This window comes from Ipomoea nil, unplaced genomic scaffold (genome assembly GCF_001879475.1).
Source record: "Ipomoea nil cultivar Tokyo-kokei standard unplaced genomic scaffold, Asagao_1.1 scaffold0656, whole genome shotgun sequence".
Taxonomy (NCBI): Eukaryota; Viridiplantae; Streptophyta; class Magnoliopsida; order Solanales; family Convolvulaceae; genus Ipomoea; species Ipomoea nil.
The window spans coordinates 237,427-245,000 of NW_017617084.1; positions in this window are offsets into that span (position 1 = coordinate 237,427).

Consider the following 7,574-nt stretch of genomic DNA (forward strand, 5'->3'; position numbering starts at 1 on the left):
TCGTGACTGGCTGGTAGAAGGTTGCCGGTCGTCCAGGCATCCGGGCGTACAGTTGGCACGTCTCACATTCCCGAGCTAACTTTTTACAGTCTAGCTGGAGGGACGGCCAATAGTACCCGATCAGCATGATACGACGGGCCAGGGATCGACCTCCCTGATGTGAGGAGCAGATTCCCGAGTGCAGCTCCTTCATGACTAACTCGGCCTCGAATGCGGTCAAGCAACGCATAAGGGGGCCTCCATACGATCGCCGAAAGAGACGACCGTTCACGACTTGGAACCTCGGGGCTCTCAGCTTGGCTTTTCGAGCACGTTGCGGGTCGTCTGGGAGTCGACCGTGCTCGAGGTATTCCTTCAGATCGGTGATCCAACTATCTTCCACCGGTTGGATCGGATTGACCGGCAGGCGATGGATACTGTGCTTGGGGATCACCAAGATCCGAGCTATCTTCGACATGTGTTCCGGGGCGTCTTGGGCCAATTTGGACAAGATATCCGTATCAGCGTTATCCAATCGGGGTATATGTCGGACGGTATACCCCCGGAACTGAGCGAGCCTCTCCATGGCAAGGTCTCGGTACAACTGCAAACGCTCACCATTGACTTCATAATCTCCGAGAACTTGCCCGACCACGAGCGCAGAATCTGTTTGGGCTCGGATGTATTCAGCCCCCAAGTCCCGAGCGCATTGCAAGCCATTTACAAATGCTTCATACTCAGCTTCGTTGTTGGTTGGGTGGAACTGATACATGAGAGCAAAATAAACTTTGAATCCTTCTGGGCTCGTGACCACTACTCCTCCCCCTGCTCCTTTTTTGCTACTTGACCCATCAGTAGCCAGCGACCACCACTCGGCCTCGGGATCTGCAACCTCGGGGGGTCGAGTATCCCGGGCGGTGCATTCGACCAAGAAGTCAGCAAGGGCTTGACCTTTGATAGCAGGTCTTGGTCGGTATTCGATCGCGTATTGGGTCAGCATTAACGCCCACTTGACTAGGCGACCGGATGAAGAAGCGGTGCGGAGAACTGGGCCGATCGGCTGATCGGTCAACACGCGAATTGCTCGACCCTGAAAATAGGGAGCCAACTTCTTCGCGGCGATATAGAGGGCGTAGACGACCTTCTCTAACCGGGAGTACCGGAGCTCGGGACCATGTAGCGCGTGGCTTACATAGTACACCGGTCGCTGGACCCCTTCTGGATCGGTTCGGCACAATACTGCGCTTACTGCACGATCGGAGACGGCGAGGTACACGTCTAGCTCTTCTCCGAGCTCGGGCTTTGAGAGCACAATGGGTGACACGAGGTACTCCTTCAACTCGTCAAAAGCTGCTCGGCACTCTTCGTCCCAGACGAACCCGTTAACTTTTCGCAATACCTTGAAGAAAGGTAAAGCGCGCTCGGCTAACTTGGAGAGGAACCGGCTGAGGGCTGCCAACCGACCGGTCAATTGCTGGACCTCCCGAACGGTGGAAGGTGGTTGCATGTCCAGAATCGCTTTTACCTTGGCCGGGTTGGGCTCAATTCCTCTCTTGGTCATCATGTAGCCAAGGAACTTGCCGGTCTGAACCGCGAATGTGCACTTGGTCGGGTTCAGCCGTAACTGATACTTCCTCATAATCTGGAAGCACTCCCGGAGGTCCCGAGTGTGGTCGGATCGGTCACGACTCTTGACCAGCATGTCATCGATGTAGGCCTCCATCGTTCGGCCCAATAGATCGGCAAAGAGCATATTGACCATTCTCTGATAGGTCGCTCCTGCATTCCGGAGGCCGAACGGCATCACTCGGTAGCAATACAGCCCGTCCGGGGTTACGAAGGCTGTCTTGCTCTCGTCTTCATGGTGCATCATTATTTGGTGATATCCCTTGAAGGCATCCATGAAGCTCATCAACTCGGCCCCGGCCGTCTCGTCGACCATCTGGTGAATGCTTGGTAGCGGATAAGGGTCGAGCGGGCAGGCCTTGTTGAGGTCGGTGAAATCAATGCACATCCTCCAAGCCGGGGGCTTCGGAACAAGGACAATATTAGCCACCCACTCGGGGTAGATCACCGGTCGGATGTGCTCGATCGCCGCCATCTTTTTGACTTCCTCCCTGACAAATTCGCGGCGATCGGAGGAGAGATGCCGTGTTTTCTGCACGACCGGCTTGGCTGCAGGATCGACGGCCAACTTGTGACAGATGACCGACCGATCGATCCCGGGCATGTCTTCGGGCCCCCACGCAAAGATATCGGCGTATTCCCGGAGTACAGCCAGGACTTCTGCCCGGAGCTCGGGGGTGAGGGCTCGGCCAATCTTAATCTTCCTGTCCGGGCGGTCCTCGGACAGGGGGACTTCTTCAATCTCTTCGGAAGGCTCGGGCTGCTCCTTCCGTTCCTTAGCTTCCTCCTTGGCTATGGTATTCACCCGGGATGACGGACCGGAGTCGCGTCTATTAACCGCTCGGGTGTAACATTTCCGGGCGGATTGGACATCGCCGCGGACCACGCCGACCCCATTGGGGGTAGGGAATTTCATGCACAGGTGGGGCATAGAAATTATCCCACCGATCTTCATAATGGCGGGCCGGCCCAAGATTATGTTGTGGACACAATGGAGGTTGACCACAACAAACTCCAGCTCCGTCTTGATCGATTTTGGAGGCGTGCCGATCTCTACGGGGAGCGTTATCTTTCCCTCGGGGTAGATCAAGGCCCCGGTAAATCCCGACAGTGGTACACCGACCGGAGTCAGCTCCTTCCTGTCGAGGCCCAGCTTCTCGAAGACGTCCAAGTAAAGGACGTTCACGCTGCTGCCCGTGTCTACCATAACCCTTTGGACATCCGTCCCCTTGACATCAATCGTGACCACCAGCGCCTCCATGCCGTGGTCGCTGCTGCTAGGTTGGTCCTCAAGGGTGAAGGTTATGGGTTCCATCCTCTGCCTCTTCCCGGTCTCCCGAGAATCTACGATCGCGACCGGGCAGTTCGTCCTCGATCGAGATGCATCTTCTAGCTCGCCAAATATGACATGGATGGTGGGCTTGCCGGATGGACGGCTGCCCGATGGGGGGTCAAGGTCCCGTCGGTCATCGTGACGATCGTCCCTTCGATCGTCTCTTCGGTCCTGGCCCGACCGATCAGAGCGGTGATGAGATCGTCTGTGATCCCTCCGATCGGTATTTCTCCTGTTATCCTCTCTCTTCCCTACGCACTTGTCCAATTTTCCCAAATTGAGCAAATCTTCCAGCAATTGGCGCAAGTGGGTACACTCCTCGGTGTCATGCCCGGCGCATCGATGGTAGGCACAATGCTTACTCTTATCAGGGCCGTCTCGATCGGGATGAGGGAGTTTGATGAGATTGCAGGACTGAGCGTACTGCATGGCCTCCGCCGCGGATCGGTTTAAGGCCGTAAACTCGCCAGGCCTGGTGCGGGATCGGGGATGGTCATCTCCCGACCGAGGTTCTGCCCGGCCGGCCGGTTTACGGGACGAAGAGCCGACCTCCTGCAAGCGCTTGACGGCATTCGCCTCACCTGCGTTGGCGTAATCAGTGACCCTTCGGAGGGCCTCCTCATATGTGGTCGGGGGGTGGAGGATAAAATCCTGGTATAAGTATCCCGCCCGGAGGGAGATGTGAAGCATGTGAATGGCGGTCGCATCATCCATAGGCTCGACCTCCCCGACCGCCGCCTTCCACTTGATGAGGAAGTCAGTCAAGCTTTCCCCTTCGAGCTGCTTGGCCTTTTCGAGGTACATATAGGACTTCCTCACGACTTTGGAAGTAATGAACTTCCGTACAAACTTGATCGCCAGGGTCTCAAATTTGTCGATTGACCCCGGCTGCAGGGTTCGGAACCATTCTGCCGCCCGACCGGTAAGCGTTGAGTAGAAGGCCCTGCACATCACGGCGTCTGAAACGCCCTTCAGCATCATATTGCTGAAGAAATCATTCACGTGCGCCTCCGGGTCTGTCCGACCGTCGTAACTCTTCTCTCCCGAGACCTTTAAGTCGAGCGGGTAAGGCTGAGCCATTACCGCTGCTGTGAAAGGCGTCTGGTGTAGGGTCGATCGGTCGGCCGGGGGTGCTGTGGGATACGCACTCCTGAGCTGCGCCACTTCAGCCTGGAGGTTGTAGAGCAATCCTCGGGTCTCGTTGAGCTCGGCGTTCTGGGCGGCTTGGGCAGTGTCCCGAGCGCGTCGACGTCGATGTGATCTCGACCCGCTATGCCCAGACGAGGCCTCCTGGCTGGCTTCCTGCATCTGCGCGTCTTCTAACCGGCGATCTGGATCTTGGGGTCCCAGTCTCTGCCGCATTTCCGGTCGAAGACGGTCAAAAGCTACCGCTCGGGCAACTTCCTCAGGATCCTCCGCTCGGGCAGGAGCTTCCTCTTCTTGTTGGGCCTGCGACGCCTCCATCGCAACAGCACCCCCCGACCCCAACCGCGAACGAGCCGAGCGTCGAGCCCGGGAAGTGGGCTGATGCTGCGGCTCTACCTGAACGGCCGGGTAGACTGGGGGGGCGGCGGCTGGAGCCGTGTACGCAGGTGAGTACGGCGCGTAACCGACCGGTGGTGTGTAGTATACCGGCTGGCCTGGCCAATACCCGTATGGTTGAGGTGGGACCGGGTATGGATACTGACCGGGATAGACCATCTGAGGCATCGGTTGCTGATATTGCTGACCGGGCTGCTGATATCCCGGTTGGATGTACTGTACCGGCTGCTGGGCGGCCGGGTAGGCGTTTGATGGATGCGGTGGCGAGAGGTTGAGGTTGAGGTCGACCGTTTGACCTTGCTGTTGGGTAGCATGGTGGTCGGATGAGCTCGCTGCATCCGCCTGGTCGTCAGCAAAGTTGTCGCGTGCCCACGGGTACATGATTGGTGAAGAGACCGGGTGCTCGTCGAAACGTTGGTTTCTTGCACGGGTCCCCACAGACGGCGCCAAAATGATACTGCTAATTCTACGTAAACAGTATGAAATATCACGAGACCAATTAAAGCAAGTAAAATCTTTATTGATCCCGGGAAAGGCCCTAAGTACAATCTTCTTGGTTGCTTTGAGTACCGACTGACTGCGGTCGGGATTCTCTCACAACAACCTATTGATCGTCCGAAAGTCCTCTACACTGTAGCTACTGTGGGCATTTATAGCCGCTATGCCGGGGACAAGATTCCTGCCGCTCGGCATGTCTCCCACGTAGCCACCACGTGTCATCTTCCCGGGTGCCCTGTCTGTCGCCATGAAGAGCCGCCACGCGTCCTCTCGCGTCCTTGTACCAGCTCTTTCGTCGAAGGGCTACCGCTCGGTGGTTGACATCAGCGCTCGGGCAACTCCCGGCCATTCCCGACCGGGGTCTTCATGGAAAAAGCCCGACCTGCCACCTGCAAAGATCATAAGAGAAAGACAAAGGCAAGTCGGTCGTGGTGGAGCTTATGTCGGTCGGGATATTCCCTACCAGTGTAAAAAGACATAAAAGGATAAACTAAGATATTAGGATTTTTATTAATTAAGGGTAGATAGTGTCATTTTTGTAAATTAATAAAGATAAAAAAAAGTTAAAAAGTAAGGATCTTATTTTGAAACGCTACTTGGGGTAGTGATTCAAAATAAGCTATTATTTTAACCTCATATGGTTTATCAAACACAGCTTATAGTTTTTTTTGTAGGTTAATATAAGCCATATAAACTCTAAAATAAGCTCTACCAAACAAAGCCTTAGTAAGGGTAATTTTTCTATTTGAAACAAATAAAATTTTTAAACTTTAAAATATTTTAAAGTAGTAATTACTAATAAGTATACTAGTTGGGCATTTAATTAGCTAAATAGTAAATACGTAAAAATTTAATAGGTATAAAATCAATATCACATTTTCTAATGTGATAATCTCATGCAAAATTTATATATGTATATTATATTTTTTAAAAATTGTACGGGCCAGCCCTAAAATGGGTAAGCTCTAATCTGCATATTGTTGCAAATGAATCGAGCCAGACTGGCTCATACGGATCAGGTTTGGACTGGACTTCGAACTAACTCGTCTGTTTAACACTTCTAAGTCTTCGAAGTAAAAAAAATGGATTATATAAAAAGAAAACGAAACACACCAAAACGGTAAAACTCTTATGAAAACCTTGTTAGGTGATTCTACTAAATCAATTGCTAATAACTTTTATATAAATCTAGTTTGAGCGATTCCTAGTAAATTTATTGAGACTTAGTGTTCAACTCAGTTTTATTCTGGCCTATTCTTTTGACTTGCTTAGTATTTGTATAGATTGTAGTAACTAGTTTCCTTTTCTTCGGATTGTGTACTCTATATATTTTGCTTCCGGCTGTGAATAAACATTAATCTTATAGCTCTTACATGGTACCAGAGCCAATTGTCTAGCGAGTTTTTTTTTTTTTTTTTTTTTTTTTTCCTTATCGATCCTGTTTATCCTATCGTTTTCCATGACTGCTACACCTCAAACAACCATTGTATAACTCTATGCCCCAACCCACTTCCTGATTAAACTCATCTCATCAAACTTTCCAATTGAAAAATTTCTTGTGGGTTATTACGTGTGCAACATGTTCAGTCTTCTGCCCAAATTGTTGATCTTTTACTAAATCGCTGGTCATCGATTATTTACTGCATTTCGAGACAAGATTAGCCTCATTGATGGTGCTCCGATCTTGCGGTGACGTATTAAGACTTAGTGTTATGCTCATTTTTATTTTGACCTATTCTTTTAACTTGCTTAATTTTTATATAAGTTGTTATTACTGATTTCCTTTTCTTTTGATTGTATGCTCTATATATTTTTCTCCCTTAATGTAAATAAACATCAAGCTTACCATTCTTACAAAATTAGCAGTCAGAAATATGGGGTAATCCCACATATTCACTTTCATTTAACGTGGGGAACATGAAAAGGGGAGCAGACATCACCCCCACGTGAGCTTTTAAGTAGTATATATTCAGACATTTGAAAAAAAAAGAAAGAAGAAAAAAGTAATAATGAGAAGGGTCATATCATGAAATTAAGGTCCAACAAGTGCGACGGATTATATGGCTAAGAGTTGTAGGATCCAAGTTTAAGAAACACGTGAGGGGTTTACTAATTTCTATAACTTGGCGTCTTTTGACCAAATTAGGCGAATCTCAATACTAATTACAAACACAGATCTATAAAAATAAGTAATAAAATATAAAAATCCAAGGAGGATTATCATGTGGTGACCAAGTATTTGACACAAATTAAAGGGGAAAGAACTGCTTTGTCAAATGTTAATAACAACACACCATGTTTAAAGTGGATGGTATCAGCTTATAAGTAAGACAGTACACAAATGGGAAATATAATATAAGAGACGAGGTACAAGAAAATAATAAATTTTTTAAAAATATAAAACACAAAATGCACGCAAGAGAAATGTGTGTGTGTATAAATATTAATATTAATATATAATAGTTTCATAATTAAAATTATATACTACAAGCATAATGTAAAAGGGTATATACAGTATAAAAAAAATATAATAATGCATAGAAGTCATAAATAAAAATACGAACATACATGTTTTTTTTTTTTTTTTTTTTTTTTT